This window comes from Sceloporus occidentalis, unplaced genomic scaffold (assembly GCF_023333645.1).
Source record: "Sceloporus occidentalis isolate IW3139 unplaced genomic scaffold, rSceOcc1.0.p SCAF_5, whole genome shotgun sequence".
NCBI classification, from domain to species: Eukaryota; Metazoa; Chordata; class Lepidosauria; order Squamata; family Phrynosomatidae; genus Sceloporus; species Sceloporus occidentalis.
The window spans coordinates 125,017,386-125,038,963 of record NW_028316985.1 but is presented as its reverse complement, the minus strand read 5'-3'; the positions used below and the strand labels follow the sequence as shown (position 1 = coordinate 125,038,963).

Below are 21,578 nucleotides of genomic sequence, written 5' to 3'. Positions count from 1 at the left end.
ATAATATTAACAAAAATGCCGATGAGCAACAATAGCCAGTGCATTTATTGTATTATTCCTTTAGGCCCAAGAGATAAGAATTCACTGCTGAATTCACTTTTTATTAGAAAATAAACATATAAAATATTTAGCAATTTATCACATGCCTCTTCAATTATTGCAGGCAAAAGAGAAGGAAACCAGATGGGTTTTGTTTGCCCCAAGTCCCTTTAGAGCACCATTAATTGTAGCACAAGTTATGTTAGCTTGAAACATTTGTGGGAGGTATATCGTGCTTTCTTTGGCTAAAAAAGATGGGCTGATGTTCACAATACAACTGAAGGTTAAGAATCCTGTGTTTGCACTGCTAATGCATCACACTCTGCCTACTGATGTACATGACTGTATTAAATCTTGGACTTGAAAGAGCCAGCACTGTGTTTAGGAATGTTTGCTGCTTGTGTTAGTTTCGTAGGAAAAGTCAATTGTTGTTTCCTATTAATCTTACCTTAACTAAAGCAAGAGCTGCAGTGGAATGGCTCTGATCTGTACCATGTGATTATACTGGCTGGCTGTGGTCATGTAGGATGTATCCATGTTAAAGCTTCCTCCCACACCACAATTGATCCTTCTGGAAACTAGAGCAGGTCAAGCAAGGAAAAGGTCACCATCTGGATTCAAATGAGGAAGAGGTTACTATAACACTGGACTTCCAAGATGACTAACATTCTGTCATGCTTCTCACTCCCTTATGTTTCCCACTCCACCAAAGCTGACATCAACTGCCTCCTCTTACAACAAGTAAGAACATAGCAATGCTAATCTCATTAGACGGTCACAACTTACAAATAACCTGCTGGAATGTTCCCATGAGAGCAGTAAAAGAGCATTTAACTCTTAACTAAATAGGCGGCTTAGTTAAGATGCCAATTCTGATGACTGGAAGATCAGAAGGTTGGCAGTTCGAGGCCCGAGTACTGCATGACGGGGTGAGCTCCCGTCACTAGTCTGCTAACCTAGCAATTCAAAAGCATGCAAATGCAAGTAGATAAATAGGGACCACTTTGGTGGGAAGGTAATAGCGTTATGTGGAGTCATGCTGGCCACATGACGACAGAGCAGTCCTCGGGCAACACTGGCTCTTCAGCTTAGAAAAGGAGATGATCACCGCCTCCTAGAGTCAGTTATGCCTTGAATTCATCAGAATCATGACTCCTAACTATCACAGGCAACCCTTTTCTTTCCCTCAAATTTTACCTGCTGGAAGCAGCAGTGATGGTGGGGTGGGAGACACTTCGTTGAAGGCTCTGATTTCTCTCTGGCACCTTTTATATGGAAACAACCATGCTCCAGGTCTAGGACCCTGACAACTTTAATCCACCTGAACATCACAGTGTTTAGTATGGACATCAAGGCCCCTCAAAACTATCAGCCTAAGGGCCCTAATACCCAGGATGCTCTCATGACAGCAGGCTTCTGAGATGCAAAGACTGTTGTGGTCATCATCTCCAGGGCTCCTGTTGTCCATGCCAAATATGTGGATGGCCTGGATCTGGACTACCTTTCTGAGCTTAGTGAGTCCTATAAATTCCATCCACATTCCCTCCAGTATTATAAACTTTGTCTTTTCAGGATATCTACAATTGGTGAAGGGGGAAAACAGAAATGATTTTTTATTTCCTTCCTCCTTCCCTTGCATCACATTAGAGTAGGAACTGGTAACTCATGAGTACAGAACTGAGCTCATATGCTGCATAGATCAGAGATGGGAGTGAAAATACAGCAGGGTAATGACCGTGTGTGTGTGTGCGTGCGTGAGTATGTGCATACACACACACACACACACACACACAGAATATTTAAAGGGCTGCCTTGACATACTGAGATACCCCATTCAAAAAAAGAAAAGGAAGGAAGGAAGGAAGGAAGGTCAACTATGAGGAGTTTCTTCCCCTATAGGTATGTCTTCTTTTAAAACTTGTAAAAATCTCTTGGGATATTAAGCAAAAACTTTAGCTTTGTGGAAAAGAATTTTTTTGGACAGCAAACAATGTAATTGTAGAAAAAATGTTTTCTGTGCAAAACACTTCTCAGCAAAAAGCTGCTTTTTAAAAAAACACACCAGATTTAATTTTTTTAAGTTCCAAAGTACAAAAACTATCAAAATGCATAATAAAGCTTTCATAGTCTCACCCAGCAGAGACAAAAAAAATACTGAAGTTATTCATACCTGCATGGAAGAATGAATACAAAGAAAGTGCGCAGTGTGTATCTGTTGCATTCCTATTTCAGAGGTCTGGAAACAACTTGGGAAGTTGTTCATGATCTGGGCCTGAATAGAACTAGGCAACTATTGGACTATGCTGGTGTGGTCATATTTTCCCCACTGCATGGACCAAAACAAACAAACAAACAAAAAAAACCACCAGATGTGGTACTCTTCCTATTATGATTGTGGCTGTCCTGTGTTAAATTAATATGAAGTCCCCACACTGCAAATGGTTACTCAAATTTATTCAGGAAAAGGAGAAAGCACAGTGTGCTTTTGTATCGCTGTGTTTTAACTTGGGTTCAGACTATAATTAAATGATAGCCTAAATGATTTAGTCAGCACTGCCTTTTGCATTTAAAGAGAGTTGCTCTTTCATCCTGAGGTTCTGAAATAGCAGCTGTTGAATTGTATGGCAAGGATTTCAAGCTCATGTTTTGTCTTTTCCCCCTGAATGTTAACATCCTGCAATGACAAAAGCACTCAACCCACTAATAAATAGGACATAGGAAACTGTGCTTTTGTTCTGAGCTTTCAATCAAGTTGGAATAAAAAAAGAAAAGAAAAATAATCTCTTACCAAATCGTTAACCTTTAGTACCATACCCCAAATATAGGCTATGAACATGGAAACATTGATTTTAAAAATGCTACACCAAACTCCTCTGAATATATTTGACTTGCATGTCCTCTGTCTAAAATGCGGATGGTCATGTTCTGCTGATCTGAGAGCCAATTCTAGGGTTCCAGGACCTTCTGCAACTAATCATGGAAATCCAGCATCCCCTCTCTTCACACACAAGAATACCAAAGTGGGTGGGGGGATGCCCACTTCAAGCTATGGTCTATTAGACTCTAAAGTCTCATGTAAACCTCAAAATAAAAAATGGATGTTACTAGAAACTTCCATGAATGTGGAAAAGGAGGTTACTGTAAATACTCATGCATAAATCCAGAAATTTAGGTAAAAAAATTGATCCCCAAAACCCTAACTTATCCCACGGTTCAATGTATCTACTGTATCTGAACTCTTATTTGATAGCAGGAACCATCCCCTGGTGAAAGACAAGAATATAATTTGTCCTGGAAGCATTGACCCCCTCTACTCTCTCATCCATCCAGCCTTAAGAGTGAGCACAAAGAGTTATGTCTGCTGGAATTCTTTAAGTTCTTTTACACTGTTTTGCTTTGCTTCACCCTTTAGAGACTTTGCTATATGCCCCTAAGTTTTACCCTCGACTTATTCATGGGTCATAGCAAAATCCATAATTCTGGCTTCAAAACTTGCCCTCAACTTACACACGAAGTCGACTTATAATTGAGTCTATATGGTAATTCTTTTCATGGATTTTTTTTTTGCGGGGGTGAATGGGCATCAAAAGGCCTCAAAGTGGTTCATGGGGGCAAAACCAATCTGACAGCTTTTGAACCCTTGGGCTGTGCCTTGCCCATATCATCAGTGATGCCCACCTTCTGTGCCTCTTCTTCAAATCTTATGCAAAATATTTCCACCACGCTTTGAAAACCAAAAGGTACCTCAGGAAATGCCTTTTATATGCCCTCAGCAGTTGCATTTAACATAATGAAGGCAGGAGTAAAGATAATACAAAGTGGATGATCTGAATAGTTATAAATATTTCAGCAAACACATTAAGTTCCAGGCACAGACCTTGAAAGCTGATTTGTCCTACCAAAGAATTTGTTTTGTATACTTAGTATATCCTAAGTACTCTAAGCTCAAAGAACAAAGGACAGGGAAGAAAGTCTTTTGGGTTAGTTTGTTAAACTGACAAGTTAAACCAGTTATCTAGGTCCGCAACTGGTTTTCAACACTACAAATACACAGCTCAGACCAACATAACATATGAGTGCTGTAAAAATCCTACCATGTAAGTCTGGAAGAAGGAAAATATGTATACCCCAAATCATGTATGCATTCCAATGCCAGAATGAATGAATTCCTGCTATTCATGTGAACAGATAGTTCAGAGCTGGCATTACATGTCTTCCATAGGCTTGATCTTTCTCCCATCTGAAAGTGTTTCTCATTTCATATACTACTTTTTGAAAATATGCAAGAGGTCCAAAACCATCCTTGGGACCATTGAAATGTACTGCATGGAGATTCCAACTATAGAAGTAGCCAAAACCACCAGTTATTTTATCCAGCTGTTGCAAATGCAAGAATTACTGCTGTCTGTTGTAACAGGCTACCTTGCATAATACATTTCTCAGTGTGGTCCCTTTCTAATTAGGACTTGCGTACAGAAAAGAATACCTTACATATTGACTTACAATGTGAACAAGAAAGCAAGTTATTCGACCCTATGCTAAAACAATAAAATCAGACTATGGACTTTATCACATGCAGCTTTTAAATCGCCACAAAAGGTCAATAATAGTGCTTGTGGCAATACCTATCACATAACACTGTCTCCCTCTTCTTACTGCCTTGTGCTCCAATACTGGTTAGCTCACACCTTGCCATTGACTAGGAAAACCTGTCAATAAACTCCCAATGGTGCTGGTATAGTGCTAGTCCTCAGATGCAGAAAATTATCTCCTTGCAGTTCCAGATTGGTGTCAGTAGCTCCTGCTCTCCCAGCTCCCTTTCGCTATTCCAGAGCAGCCTCTTCTTTGTTGTTTTACTTTCTTTTTCCTTTTTCTGTTTGTTGTTGTTGTTGCTAAAAAGCCATACTAGCACAACTCCAGAACTGTGTAAAAACAACAAAAACACACACAGATACATACAAAAATGAAAAACATTCTGGATAGGGCACAGCATTGGTAGGTTAAGGACCAAGATGGAAGAGTGTGTGCAAGATTAGTAATGAAGGTATGTGCAGTAGGCAGTGTTCCCGATTTGGTATGTACGTGCTTCCCTTAACTAATGCAACTGCGGCAAGAACAGGAGTTGTGTGTTAAAGTCCTACAAAGGTCATGTAATGGAATGAGTATTAATATCAGATAGACCACTTTTGAGCCTACTTTAACAACAGTGCATCATTACCAGTATTTTAACTTCTACATCAGTTTGGTAAGCAATTCCTGATTGTGGACGAAATAGTTAAAGAAATTAACTAATTTAAAAAACAAATGGAAACTATTCATACCACTCTTTTCATAATGAATATTTTAATAGGCAATCATATCTCCAACTGACTCCATTTATATTTTGGAAAAAATGTTAAAATGCATTGGAGTTTAAACCTTGGTCTGATGGATTTCAATCAGGAGGTAGCTCCCTAGTAATTTAAGACTCACAGTCATGATAATGCAATTGTATTTTACAGCCGTGAACTTGCAAGACTTTTCCCTTGTGTTTTATCACACAAGTAGACTATATTTCATGTTGGCATGTGCTGTTCTAACAGGTGCAGACTGCAACAGAAATTTCTCTCAGGGCTAGTAGCCCTGAGTAATCTGTATCTGTGTCTCAAATCTGGGAATTATGGGTAAGCAAGACCATAAATCAGCTAGCAAATGTCCCTATGAATGAGATGTTGTGTTGTTTTTAAAGTATGTACAACTGTGCAACTCTACAACAAGGGAATTAAAAACCTCTCTTGTGCTTGTTTAAAGACAGAACAGAAATCTCCACTGCAGATCAGGATATATGATACTGTTTCTGTAAACTGACTCCTAAAGAAAAGAGGTCCGCTGGAGTACTCTGTATTCAATGTTATCTGAAAGTATGTCAGTGCTATGAGTGCTTCAAGAATGACATATTTATGGTCCAATTGTTATATATTGGTTAGATAGTGGCACTCTTCTTTGGGCTCTTTTCTTTGCTTTGGCCTACACACTCACACAATTCAATATATTACCCTTTTTAGATGCTGTTAGCAGTTAATGAGCATTAAATATGTGAAAACCTACAGCTAACCTTGAAAAAAATAACATGCCAAAAACTCTGGTTATCATTGGGGTAATGTAAGGAACTACTTCACACCTTGCTAGCCTATTCAGCATTTTTCAGTCTATTAAGGAAGCTAAATATTAGTTGTAGTATACAATCTTGTCCCTAAAGAGGCAGCCAATACTAGCCATGAGAAGGCAATTCAGGGACTGAGGCATCATCTCATCCCAAATGGCCCAATGTGGGATAAGCAATGAGTACCTCATACTAACACACCAGCCGTATGACAACATTACGTTCACCAAACTTTCTGGTTACATCTTGCAGGTATTGGCAGCAGAAAGGAAAAAGTCAAGCTATCCACACCCTTTGTTCACAATAGTTTCCAGTAGCCTTTCATACTACAGTGAGCCCTCCACATTCGTGGATTTGACTTTTGCGGATTTGATTATTTCTGGTTTGATTAATAAGGAATCTAGGAATCTCTAAGTCATCCAGCACAATTCTGCTGGAAGCTGACCACAGAGTTGTGCTGGAAAACCTAGGGAAGACAGTTCTCTAGGCATTTGTAGGACCTCCAGCATGATTCTATGAGCAACTTCTGGAAGGACTTCACCACAGAGTTGCACTGAAGGACCTGGAGATTTCTAGACAGGTGTTCTCCCAGGTAAAAAGAATAGTGTTTTTTAATTATTATTATTTGCGATTTTTCCATGTTCACGGGGGTCTTTCACTCCTAACCCCAGAGAATGTGGAGGGACCACTTTACACAGATATAGCATGATGATTCCACTTTGACTGCCATGGTAACATGTTGTAATCATATGTAATCATATGATTTGCAGTTTAGAGAGGGGCATTTAGAATGCTCAGTCAGAGAGTATTAGTGCCTTAACAAACTGCAAATCCCAGGATTTCACAGGATATTGCCACAGAAGTTAAAGTAGAATCACAGTGCTATAATTGTGTAGGCTGAAAGGATCCCAGTGTCAAAGGGGAAAAAATTCATGTGGAAAACTGTATGTTATCAGAGCTTAAGTCACTGAATATAATTCTAGCAAAGAATGTGGGCAATGATGGTAAACTAACACACCATATTTAATTTTAAAAAATGCAGCTGAACCTCCCTTTCATTTTTACTTACCGGTTAGCAGGGCCACAGTCTGGATTTGGGCCACTATTCCTATATAGGAGACAGACAAACCTGCCCATCTCCAGCAACTTGCTTTCCTATATTTATCTCCCAGTAAGGGGTAAACAAGCAAAAGAAAAACAAACAAACAAACAGAAAACACTACCCTCCATTAAAGTTAATAGAAATTTCTTTCCTCTTTGTTTATCCCTGCTATGGGAGGGGAAATCAGGAAAATGAACAAAGGGAAAATGTATACCTCCCCTACCTTTACAGTGTAGTCAAATCCCACATGCTTTGACTTGTAAGCAGAAAAGAAGACAAAGACTCCACTGCACACTACTAAATATTTATGGTGCAGTTCAGCTCACAATCTTTGGAATATGTGATCGTACTGGGAATGATTTCTCTATTCCAGAGGGTGCATCTTCCCATCCTATGTTTATACTGGGCCTGTCAGCATTTATGTTGCATCAACATGCAAATTAAACCCAGGAACATTAGTGTTTATCTTGCCAAAGCTCATCCCACATGCATCCCTCCCGATGTGATTCCCACCACATCAGATAATGCTTCCTAAATACAAGATTATCATTTAAAATGTCAAAAACAGCTTCACACTATTTTGTATTCTTTTAAAATCTGGACATGTCCTTCTTTATTTTTTTTTTAAGTTCAGCTTGGACATATTTACCATTGAATTTAATTTATTCAGAAATTAAGGATTCATTCAGTTAGAATTCATAGACTTCACCATCCATCCTGACCTTCAGATCTAGCTGTTGTTTCCTCATTGCAGGCATATTCATCCTATAAATTAACAGATCTTCTGACACAGATTGCTTTTATATGCCTCCAGGGTTTGATGCCCTTCCCCCTCCTTAGTATGAGCACTGCTGGTATTGATTCTATTTATTCAGTATACTCTCCTTCACTTTTCCCCTCCACTCAGGCATGTCTCTCTTAAGAACTCTATATAATAGTGGCTCCGGAAAACATAAAGGACACGGCACAAAATGCATTTCAATCAATTTAAGAAAGCTTGACAGCAGATTAAAATCACAGGTTTTACTGAGGTAACAGGATGAATGTGGCATCTTCCATTTCTTTTTCACTTTGGCAATGAAGGTGTCATGTAATGGCAATCCTTTTGTTTCAGTCTGGAAAATTAAAGGCAACACCACAATAATATTGAATTAGGTCACAATCTGTGTGCACAGTTTAGCAGAAAGGCTTTGGGAAAAGCTTTAAAATTTTTTTTAGAGCCAAGCAGTATATTCCAGATTTTGAGAAATAATTGCTTCACTATCAAATTAAATGTCTAGGATTTGTCTTCAGAACATGAAATTCACAGTTTTACACAAACCTGTGTTCTCTGGAGACTGGTGCCAAAACATAAAGAACAAATCAAAACAATGGTCAGAAACACTTTTTAAAAAACAACAACACATACATAAAGATAAACATGAAGTAATGGATTCACCATACACATATGAAAAGAAAAAGCTTCCTCTCTGTTGGATTTTCTTGATATGTAGCATCACTGAATATTGGCAACTGAAAAATAGTACAGTGCGCTTCATGGCAGTGAATCTAATACTTCCCAACCCACAAAATATCATGGCTTAAGCTCTTTTATAGTCCTGACTATAGTAGAGCCATTACATTTATCTATGGGTTCACTTATCTTTCAACAACTGATTGAACGGGTCTACTCTAATTGTGAGTAACCAACGGGATGCCAGCCCATATTTTTAAACTGTATCATGCCTCTTATTCTATACTTTCTCCATTAGGTTTTGATTAATTTCTAGATAGTAAAAAGTAATTTGTTTCATAAAAGTTTATGAACAATACCACACGCATTTACAGAGAAGCAAGTCCAGCTAAATTCAATGGGGATAATTTCTAGGGTGAGTACAGAATTTCAGACTAAAATGAAGGAAACTACCTACTCAACAGTTAGTGATATTTTGTTTTTGTGAACATTGCTTTTATTCATATTAAAAAGGTGCTAAGGAATTTAGCATTGGCTTTATTGCATACTGGTACTTATACTGCTGCCAATCCTCAACCTGGAGATCCTCACTGAAATACCTGGTAAGGATCCAAAAATGAAGCATACTCTTAGGCAAGTTCTTCTCTTGGATGTGCCCCCAGATTTTCTTCTTTTAAAGGCCCCCTTTCTCCCCAGTGAATGGTACATCATTGTGCCACAAACTGATTATGCCACTTAGGTTTTTTTGAGAGTTTTGTGTTACAGCATGTAATATATGGCATCATTATTAAGATTTTTTTTAAAAAATCCACAGTACGATGTCTATAATGAAGTAATAGAATTCTCTCCAGGCCTGGATTGATCAGAAATCCTGATAATGTCAATATAAAATATCCCATGAAGTTGTTGAGGCATTTCACTCAAACCACTTACTTGCTAGCACTATAAAGGCTGGAATTTGTCTGCAGACTTCAGAGCATTTGCTACACCTCTCTGTTTCCATTAAGAACAAGCGGACAGTACTTGACCTGCTACAGTAATTCTAGTGCACAAGAAATAATTGTTTTATACACTGTAAATACCTACTCCAGGTCATCGTTAATGTAGCAGGAAAGGGTGTCATCAGTTCTGTTCTATTACTGTTCAATGGATTGTCTTCTGTTCTATTTTATTCTCCTCCCATGAGTTATCATTTCCCTACATTGATTTCTGCCAGTTTTTCAGTTTAACATGGAGCATTTCTAGAAATTAATTTCAAAAGACGCACATGCGCAACAGCAATTTTCAGTCTGCATCTCCCATTCCTTTATATTATAGATGCAGACTGGAAAGGCATAGTGATACAACATGAGCAACAGTAGGTCAGTGCACACAGTCCCTTGTACATTCTGCTCACCTATAAAAAAAGAAGACACACATAGAAAAATATAGCACACTGTGCATAGAGACTGAGCAGAGTCCAGAAAACAAAACAGAAGAATGACAAAATTCTAGCTCACGTTTGCAGAGCAGTACACCAACAAACAGACAATCCAGCAATTAAGAACCAGAAAATCCAGTGAGATATTTGGACTGGAAGAATGCCATAAACATCCTTAATTAAATTACATCTTCAGACCTGGTACTATGAAGTTTATGTGAATGCATCTTCCACTTTTTGCATAATTAATAAATGCTATATATGCTGAGAAGATAAGTTAAAAGTGATCCCAGCTACTGCAGGATTTATAACCATAGTGAGGCTTTTTTCAAAAACTGACTGTAAACCCATATGAAAAACAGACTTAGGTTTAGCCTTCTACTGTAAAATAGAAAACTGTATTTTCCAGTATTAATAGAAGGAAATAAAAGGATTGACTATGTAACAAAATGCAAGTAGGAAACAATATTTCTGTTTTTCAAGGACCATGGTCCAGAGTCATTTATCTTACCAAGCTATCACAGACACACAATACTCCTAAGCTGCAGTCCTATTCCTACTTGTTCTAAACTGTTTTAAATTAATTTTATCTTTTCTGAGATACAGGCAAAATACAAATATTTTTAATTTTAAAATGTATAAAATAGAAACACTCGCAAAATAATTAGGTACAATGAAGACAAAGAACTTATTTCTAAGTGCATGTATATTACTTTGATGCTAGCTGCTTTTGTTGATCCTCTGATCAAATCTCCCTACCTTTCCTTTACAAGTTAAAGTGGAAATGAAACAGAATAAATTAATATATCCAAAACTAATAGAGAGCAGAAAAGCACTAATCTATCATCTCTAGATATAAATGGGATTTACAACAAAACACTACAATGTGCCTCTGTTTTGGTTTCTAGCCACTCCTTTCCATTCTTTGCTCTTAGGTTTCCATATTGTGTTGTCTCAAGAATAAGCATTCTTTATCTATTGAACATGCTTTGTCCTTTATTGGGTCCCCCTTATTTTGTCGATATTTCTGCAAATCCTGCTGCCTCCCCCTCCCCAACCTTGTTGATTTCTCCCTCTTGTGTCTGAATTGCTCAGTTGTGCCAGTATAAGGAGAAACACTCAGAAAATGAACTGCTTAGCAATATACTGTATAAGATATATGGTTTTAGGAGAACTTAGATGATCAAAAAAATTCCCTAGAACATACTCTTGAGTAAACTATGGGCATGTTTCCAACACATAGTCTAAATATTAACTTTTTGCAGAGATTACCATGAGTGCTATTAAATACATACTTTCAAGTGTTGTTTACTCAGTTTCTCTAACATATTTTGCCTGCACTGCTACAAAACAAACAAACAAACAGACTTCACATGACCCATATGGAATTTCTTTTTAACCGGGGTTGACTGGCATGTCGGGGAGGTTAGAATTTGTGTGCCACATGTTTTTTTTATGTGGGCCTTTCCCCACCTACCCATATCACAACCACTCCTATATTTAGTCATGATTGCCTCGGTATGTAGCAAAACCATTCAGATGGGTCAATAAAGTCAAGACAGACGGAAGAAAATGTACAGTGGGCCCTCCACTTTTCCCAAGGTTAGGGACATAGGACCCCTCTAAAAGTAGGAAAACTGCAAAGAAAAAACCACTGTACTTTTTACATGAGAGAACACCTCTCTAGTAATCTTTAGATTCTCCAGCGCAACATCTTGTGGTTAACATCTGCTGAAAACTAATCACAGAATTATGTTGGAGGACCTACAGATGCCTAGAGAAGTGTTATCTCTAAGAATCTCTAGATCCTTCAGCACACTTTCTGACATACATTGATCACAGAATCATGCTGAAGGACCTAGAGATTTCTAGAAATAACATATTAATCGAATCTGTGAATAATCAAATCCACAAAAGTCAAAGCCACAAATGTGGGGGCCTGACTGTGTATCAATTAAATACTGTATGAAGCAGCCTCTTTGTTGATGATGATATCTGATGGAATCGAAACAAGGAGAACATGTGAAACCCTTCCCTTTTCTGCATATAAAAACGATTCCTTCCTGCCAATGTAACTTTCCTTTCTGAGGTACCACCAGTTTTGAGGAATGCCACAACTCTCAATCCTGGCCCCCCAGGCAATGCTTAAATACAAAATGCACATATTAAATGCTTACACATACTTAATGTCATGAGTATTTTGGCTATCACTATGGAAGCCAAAGAGAAAATTTATAGGATTAATGATGCTTATTGTAGCTTTTGAGCTGGAGTTAGATGCAAGCCATTGTAGGGGTGTGCTCTTTCTGAATGGGAGCCCATCAATGTTTTCACTTTATTTACTTCTCCCTGTTTTTTGTTAGCGCTTGGCAGGTTAATCCTAATAGGCAAGGGAGACAAAACAGTAGCACCTAGAGACAGAGCACAGCATTACCGAACACTACAACAGTCATCCTCATACAAAAGAGATAAATGGCAAAGACTGACTCCCAGTGACCCTATGTAGAAAAAGATCTCCAAACAATTGCTGCTTCCCAAACACTTCGTGGTAAGGAAGGACAAATTTCCTATATGACTAAAGAGACTACATTAAGTTTTATTAAGCTTCAAAATAAGAGAGAAAACATAGAAAAGAACAAAAAAAAAAGACTATTTTATGCGATGACAGGAAACAACTCTGCTCTATGGGAAATAGTTTTAAAAATAAATATAGCAAGGCACACCAGATACACAGATAAGAGTTATAAAATTACCAAGGCCTTTGATAATAGAAACTGACACCAGTTTTTAATTGTTGTATAACCTGGCAATTAAAAGCAAGTGTACTCACATTTTAGTTGTGGCTATCACTGGTTACTGTTGTTCTTGCCTTAAACAAGTGACTGTACATGGTTGTCGATTAAAATGAGCATATCGACAAATGAAACTAGACTTTAAGATTCATACTCTTGCCCATAAAGAAAGAATAGCTCCTGTGGATTATGCCTTTTTGTAGCTTATAAACATGAAAAAAAAAACTATATATGATCAGATTCCATGAAATGTCCTTTCCATGCCATCCATATCAAGAGCTGGGCAAGCAGGTAATGTTGGCTGAAATAAAACACAGATAACTTTCTGAGGTAATTTACTAAGGTGTGGAAAAAAAACCCAACAACAACAACACACTGTCAATTGGGTCATGTGTACTATCTTATCAATGTCTGAAATGGTTAAAGCCATAAAGAATTGTGAATTCAGGGGATTGGGAGCTGTGAGAATTTCATTTAGTCGAGGAGCGTTTTTTTTAAAGAAATTGCCAAAATTTGGAAATATCTTCTAATTTGAGGTTAGAATAGAGAATGAATATAGAAAGAGGAATGTAGGAGAAAGCGTAACTAGAAGTCATCTATCCTTAACAGAGAAACCGTTTGCTATCAGGCATGATGGATGAATTGAGTTTTTGTGCCTTAAATTTTCAGATACACTCACTACTGTCAACATGGTGCAGTGGTTTGAGTGCTGAACCAGGATACTGGGAAACCAGGGTTTGAATCCCTGTTTGTCCATGGAAACCAAATGTGATCTTGGACAATTCACACACTCTCAGCCTGGATGGTAAGGGCCACACCCTTCTGAACAGGTTCTTCCAAGAAAATCCTGCGATGGGTTCACTTTAGGATTGTCCTAAGTCAGAAATGACTTGAAGACATACAACAACACTACACTAGGGCACCTCAATGCTGAGTGCACAGAGGAATTATTTCTTCACTGGGAAGTGGGTGAAAGTCACCATGCACATCATCTTGAGCTACTGGGAGAAAAGTCAGGCCATAAGTGCAAAAGGGCCTGCTGATCCCCATATTTCATTTATACCTAGCTTTCATTCAAATGCATCTGTGGAAGTACACTTAAGTCTACGAAAGCTCAAGCTGCCAACTTCTTTCTTTCAGCTAGTCTCAAAGGTGCTACAAGATCTCTCTACATAGCTTTCAATCAGTTTGCCCACTTCTGGCCTCATGACTCACCATCAGGTCTAACAGTGTCTAACTAGATGTGATGAGACAGCTATAAAGCTAACCCTGTTCAATAAGAGAAAGCCACATGTGCCCTCCCCTTCTGTGAATCAATACACAAACATGGGGTGCAAAAAACATTTTATCCCTCTCTGGCCTAATTTCACTGCATTCTGTCACTTTGACTAGCTGAATTCCAACCATGAAATGAAGCTGGGCTGAGAGAGGAAAAATCACTATAAGAAACAACACACCGTGAAGCAAGGAAGTGGAGGGGAGGGTGTGGTTTTCCTCGACAGATTACTCCCTTATGCATAAATCATAGGCTCCCATTCATTCCTTTCTTTATGACTATGGCAAACACAGTTGACATATAACTAAAATACACAAAGCTGTCCTGTCAAATAAATGGCCTGAAGTAAATTACGCAAAAGAGGGGAAGCGGCATCTATACTGTTTATAGGTCACCCCAAACCTCAGTAGACCTCACAAATACCAAACAGAACAGATCTTTCACTGCCCCTCTCTGGAAACTTTCAGAGAAATAATGGGCCCAGGAATGCCCAGATATCCAATAACTTTACAGTTTTGAAAGCATTTGCTAAAAGAGCAGAAATTCTGTAGCAGACAAACTTTGTGCAGAGATGAGGGCTTGGGGCTAAATTATGAGAAATCCCAGATTAAGATCTCTCTCAGTTATGAAGCTTATTTCATGGCCTTGGACAATTTGCTTCTATTTGACAGTGAAAATGGAAGAAGCACTTTCTAGGTTAAATTAATAGGTTCAAATCTAATCTATCTTGCTAGTTCTTTGGATGGCTAAGGCTGTAATCATATAGCAAACCTATATCATTCTATATCAAAAAGACAGCCCATATGCCTAGTACAATAGGGGAAGGACAAATAACTTGGTGGTAAAGCATGTATTCTGCTTGAATCTCCAGATGAAAGCATTCTTTAGGTCCAGGGCTGAAGTAAAATTACTGCCTGTGGTCTTAGACAACAACTGAAACTGAGAGTAGACCTCAGATGAGAAATGTGTGATCCTTTAAATACTACTGTACTATGATTCCCATCATCCCTCACCATGGGCTGTGTTGGAAAAGGCTGATGAGAGTAGCAATGAAGTCACACACTCCTCGGTCTAGGGATGGACAGACGCATGGGGGATAGGCATTCAAACACACAATCCTCCCATGTATTCGTAGGTAGCCCCAAAATTCTAGCAGGTATACTTACCCAATGTTTTCTGGTGACTCCTGTGTCACCTCTTCCAATTTCTCTGCAAGGATCAGAGGCTTGTTGAGGCTAGTGAGGGGCTCGACCTCACATGGAGCTAAGGTCTGACCACACTGAGTCCCACATCACAAGTTGGGTTCAGAAGTGGATGGGTGGAAACTATGCAAACACAGCCAGCTACCTTCTCCAAGCATACTGACCTCAAAGGATGGATGGGGACAAGAGCTGTGATTGTTAATTGCTTGAAGGGAATGTCTGAATGGGCTAAAGAGCCATTTGGGTTCCTTTGTTAACCTGTTTTGAAGGCACTTTCAAATCGAGAGCAGCAAGGGATTTTCTTCAGTGCTTCCAAATCTGCAAAGGCAGAGTCAAGTGACATAGGGTGCTGCCACACTGCAATTTGACACTATTTTAATTGCCATGACACAATGCTATGATATTGTGGGATTTGTAGTTTTGTGAGATATGTAGCTTTCCCTGTCAGAGAGTCTGGTGTCCCACCAAACTACAAATTCCAGAATTCCATAGAACTGAGCCATGGAAATTAAAGTGGTGCCACACTGCACTATTTTGGCAGTGCGGCAGCAGCCTTAGTGATCTCAAGGCCCCTCTGTGTGCTTGAAGACTTACATCAGAGAGAACCCTGGCTTTCCCTCCGCCAAGTGTTTGGCCATGCATATAGGGAATGAGCAAGTGGTTACCAGGAAACAAATTTTCAAGAAAGTGTCCACTGATCTGATATTGGTATCTGGTTCTAACATAGTCCACCAGAATTATACATCCAATGTACAGATCAGCTCTTAAGACCCCAGTGTATTCTGTTTGGCTGAGATCCCCAGGCAACTGAAAGGCAGAACCTTTTTTTTTTAAAGCTAAGGTTTAAGAGGTGGGAGATGTGGCCTTCCTTGGTTACTGGACTTCACCACCCATCAGCCCCAACCAGCATGACCAGAAGTGATGGGAAAAGGGGTTCAACAGCATCTGAAGCATCACCAGTTCCCAATCCCTTGGGCCAGTCAACATAGTTCCCTTTAAATATTGTTCTTTTTGGCATCATTTGGTTGACCCTTACCCATGCATGACAAATTTCTCAGCAACAAAGGCACTTCTGTACAGAGATTAAAATGTAGAACTCACTTCCCAGTAGGTTTGCACAACAGCAAACTTCACACATTATGTTCCCCATTAATCTTTCTGTGAAAACCTCTTGTAGGAATTCTGCAGTTGTCTGAAGGACTCTTGGCATGAGCAGCAGACACGGCACAGAGGAGTATGCATAACTACATGTTAAATAATTAATAGAATCTATGTGATACTTGAAAGAATGACAGAGTGAAACCAAGGGGGACAAGGTCAGGTCCCATCCACCCTCGACACCTTGAAATACCAGGGAGAGAAGACAAGAAACATATAACACACCAAGTCAAATACATGGAGAAGAAACTAATAAAACACAACACAAAAGGATAGCGGATGCTTTGGAAAAGACTTGGTAGATAAGAGATCCTAGAAGTGAGCGTGAGTTCCATCCACAATGAGTACATCACATATAAATCTCATTTAATACATCCACATACTGCAAAGACATCTGAAAACATATTGGACTTTGACACTCTCACTGCTTGCTTCACCAGCACATAATGCCACCTTTGTTACTAATTGACCAACTGACATAGGCACAGCAGTGTGTAATGTTTAATCCAGCAGGGATTCTTTTATTTATGCATTAAAATTATCCAGTTGTTCTTTGAAAACCTAGGAGACTTTCCAATAAACAGTAAATGCATTCTAGCTTTTCATCAGCAGTGGCAAATCATGGCATTCAGACAGGGGGAAAAGCCCAGACAACATTACTAATAATATGATGCATGCCTATAAATTAACATCATTTTTAAAAAAGATACTGATCTCTGCTTTGTCAACAATCATTTTATTGACCAGGTTTGTGATATATTTCAAGGAACGATACACGGCAGGAACCAGATTAGCCTCTAAACATATTCCAGGATCATTCTGTTCAGCCCGTCTATAGCCATTCCATGTGTGTCTCTTTAATTTCCTTTGTCCCCATTGCTCTTAACAAGCGCTCTGCCAGTGAGGTTGTGTTTTAAAGGAGTTCACTATTTCTCACCACTCCACTAGCTGCATTTGTGGGTCCATGTGGAGGGCTGTCTTCCTTTCTTTCAAGTCATCTCCAAATCTACACACACAATGGGTAGCTTGTGCTGTTGTGTGGCAGATGAGTGTGCAACGTGGGAGTGCCTTTGAACAGCAGGTGTGATGAGCGGCTTCTCCTACTGGCTTTGCACTTGAACAGTGCACACCTCAGAAAGCTCATCCCACCCAGCAATGGGGTGGCGTGCAGTCCATTAAACTAGTGCAAACCTGGCTTTCCCTTACGACCTACATACAAGACAATGCAAATGCAATGCAATGCAAGTGCAGGAGGGCGGTGGTGTGCTTTTAATCTCGTTATAACAACATTAGTGTGGAGCATAATGTCAACACTGAAGGGAGGAGGGCTTGGACTTGGGTAAGGGGGAAGAAAAACAAACACACTTCTCCATCTGAAACCATCATTGAGGAAGGTGGCTTATTTAAAAAAAGAGGAGCCATTCTGCATGCAGAAAACTACAGGTATGCAAAAGATAGGGAGCCAGCCTAGTGTAGTGGTTTGAGCTTTGGACATTGACTCTGGAGACCAGGGTTCAAATCTCCACTCATCCCTGGGGGTGACAGTGGGCAAGTCACACACTCTTGGCTTCAGAGGTTGGCCATGGCAAACCCTCTCTGAAGAAACTTGCCAAGAACACCCCATGATTGGGTCACCATACAAGTTGGAAACAACTTGAAGGGCGCGCAACAACAACAAATGGAAAAGATCAAGGGGCGGGGGGGGGGGGGCTCAGATTACAGATGGAAATATTATCTGTCTCCAACTAAAAGGAAGGCTTGCAGGGAGGGGAAAAAAGTCATCCATGCAATTGAATGGATAGGGAGAACTTTGGGGGGGGGGGGGGAAGGATGACTTAATGCAAGTGATGTATATGTATATACAGGTGTATGTCTGTATGTGTATATATATTCACACACAAAGAGAAACATATACACATATATACATATACAGTATAGTATATGTATATACACACACACCAGCCTGGTCTTGAATAACTTTAGAGCGGGGAAGGATAACTTAAGACAAGTGATATATATGCATAGATAGTGTATATGTTTGTGTGTGTGTCCATATACACACACCAGCCTGGTCTTCAAGAACTTTGGAGCAGGCACGGATGTAAGTAAGTGATCACTTAATGTAACCTAAGGATGTGATAACTTAATGTAAGTGATGTCTATGCATATATAGCTCTATGTGTGTGTGTGTATACACATACATATATGTATATGTCTGTGTGTCCATATACAAACGCCAGCCTGGTCTTCAAGTGGGCAAAGGATAACTTAATGTAAGTGATGTATATGCAAATATAGGTGTGTGTGTGTGTATGTGTGTGTATATGTATTGCATATATGTGTGTATGTGTGTGTGTCCATATACACATGCCAGCCTGGTCTTCAAGAACTTCAGAGTGGGGGGAGGATAACTTAATGCAAGTGATGTATATGCATATATACATAATTCTATTAGTATTATTTTCTTTTCTTATATCCTGCCTTTCTCCCAATATAGGGACTCATACATCTATCTATCTATCTATGAAGAGAAAGAGAGAGAGAAGCATATATATATATGCATATATATATATATATATATATATGGAGAAAGAGAGAGATGCATGTCTATATATGCATATATATATATTTATATATATATATATTTAGAGAGAGAGAGAAAGGGATACATATTTATATATGCATATATACAATGAGAGAGAGATGCATATCTATATATGCATATATCTATCTATCTATCTATATATGAAGAAAGAGAGAGATGAATATCTATATATGCATATCTATATGCATATCTAAATATATACATGCACATATAGATATGCATCTCTCTCTCTCTCTTCATAGACAGATAGATGTGCATATATATGAGTCCCTATCTATCTTTCTATGGATATGGTGTGAGTATATGCATTACACAGAAAAACAGATAGATCGTATACATGCACACACAGAGAGACCAGCCTTGTCTTGAAAGGATACCAAGCGAGAGAGAGAGAGAGAGAGAGAGAGAGCAAGGCGAGCAAACAAAAGCTTACCTCTCTCTCCCAGGGCGCTTGCTTGGGAGGCGTGCGAAGGGCAGCCGCCTCTTCCTCCGACTAAATCCCCAGCAGCCAGATGCTCCCTGGGCAGCAGCAGGAAGTGCAGAGGCAGACCTGAGACCTAGAAGGGTGCCTTGCCTCCGTCCCTTCCCTTGGCACCCTCTTGGGACTCCCCCCCCCACCTGCTTTGCCCAGTACTCTTGGTGTGTGTGGCTTGGCGCCTTTCAAGAACCAGGAGCAGGCAGAGCCTTCTCCTCCTGGGTCAGAGAGGCTCTCTGGTCTGGAGAGAGAGTGGCAGCAGCAGCAGCAGAGCTCCCTAAGATAATAACGTTAACGCAGAGGAGCTGGAGCTGGGCTTTCCCTCCCCTTTTCCAAGGCAGGGACGTGCACGCGCCTAGATGCGCGCTCACGCAACAGCAACACAAAAGCCTGCCCCAGAGAGGAGGCTGTGTGTATATATACTGTACATATACTGTACATATCTATATCGTCTTTCTTATCAGGCTGCCCCCCCGGCCACCTTTTCTCTTCTCTCCTCCTCCTCCTCACAGCTTGTCAAAATGGCAGCTGGGAAGAAGCCTTGATTGAAAGGAGATGCTTTAGGGGTTGTTGCTTCACTTTCCTGACCAGACTTGGTCGTCCTCCATTTCCAGGACCTGTACTCCCATTCCCCCTCCCTTCCATTATTTTTGTCCCAATGCACTCCATTTTGAGAGGAACTTGGGGCTGCATGCCTGCATCTGCACTAGAGAAACAATGTGTTTTGACACCGCTTTTGAAAGGCTCAAGGCTATGGTATTCTGGGGAAAGTTTTTAAAAAAAGGATACTGGGGAAAGGAGAAAGGAGAAAGGGAGGAAAAGTGGAATGATCCAGTTGGACACCAACTGCCCTGGCTCAATGCTAGGGGATTCTGGGAACTGTAGTTTTGTGGGACATTTAGCCTTCAATGTCAGAGATAGCTCTGGTGTCACAACAAACCACCACAATGCCCAGGATATAGCAATGAGCCAGGCCAGGGAAAGTGGTCTGAAACTGGATTGTTTCTACAGAGCCTATTTACACACACAGAGAGAGACATTAGAGATAGATAGATAGATAGATAGATAGATAGATAGATAGATGAGTGTTTGGAGTGCTTTTGTGTGGCCACGTCCTCCATTATTTTCCTCCAGTGTCTTCCCTTTTAAGATGCCTTGTCTACAATTCCCAGAATTCCATAGCCTTGAGCCATGGGGTGCCAAACTGGATTGTTTCTGCAGTGCCTATTTACATATGTGTGTGTGTGTGTGTGATTTTGTGTAAGTATTTTGAGTGCTTTTGTGTGGGCACGTCCTCCATTTCCCCCCCTCCAGTGTCCTCCCTTTTGAAGTGCCTTGTCTACACTTCCCAGAATTCCATAGTCTTGGCTGGATTGTTTCTGCAATGCCTATTTACATATATATATATATATATATATATATGAGTATTTTGAGTGCTTTTGTGTGGGCACGTCCTCCATTATTTTCAGTGTCCTCCCTTTTGAGGTGCCTTGTCCTCCTTTGCAGTGAAGACATATGGTGACTCTGGCTTCCCTATCAACACCACTTCGATACTCCCGCCCCTCTTTGTTGTTGTTGTTTACACAATAAAGACCACCAGACACTGAAGCTACGTCGCGTGTTATGTATCTCTTTCTCCCTCTCCCTCCCCCGCCACAAAATGGCTGGTTCTTTCAGCCCCGCTGCAGACCTTTCCTGGGGTTCCATTGGCTTCCCGTCGCCATGGCAACCACCAACAGACTTCGCCACCAAGCATGGCGGGTCATGTGCAGCTTTAGTTTTCACACACACACACGCCCTCCTTTCTTTTCCAGTCAGCGCATCAAATGTTCATTCCCTCACAGGGAGGGAGGGAGGGCGTTCCCGCCTAAATTTGACAGAAATAACAACAACAACAACAACAACAACAATAGT

The 21,578-nt window shown here is 39.9% G+C and overlaps 1 protein-coding gene across 8 annotated transcripts in view; it reads right to left on the bottom strand.

Moving 5' to 3' along the window:
* The window catches only part of SORBS2 (sorbin and SH3 domain containing 2), a 240,778-nt gene extending 220,794 nt beyond the window's left edge, over window positions 1–19,984 (bottom strand). For 6 of the 8 annotated variants that reach the window (XM_089525346.1, XM_089525354.1, XM_089525348.1 and 3 more), the window contains exon 1: window positions 19,623–19,984. The gene's annotated coding sequence lies outside the window, so the exon portion shown is untranslated. The remainder of the gene's footprint in view (window positions 1–19,622) is intronic. The other 2 variants (XM_089525352.1, XM_089525353.1) reach the window with 2 other exon arrangements.
* Between the last annotated feature and the right edge of the window lie 1,594 nt (window positions 19,985–21,578).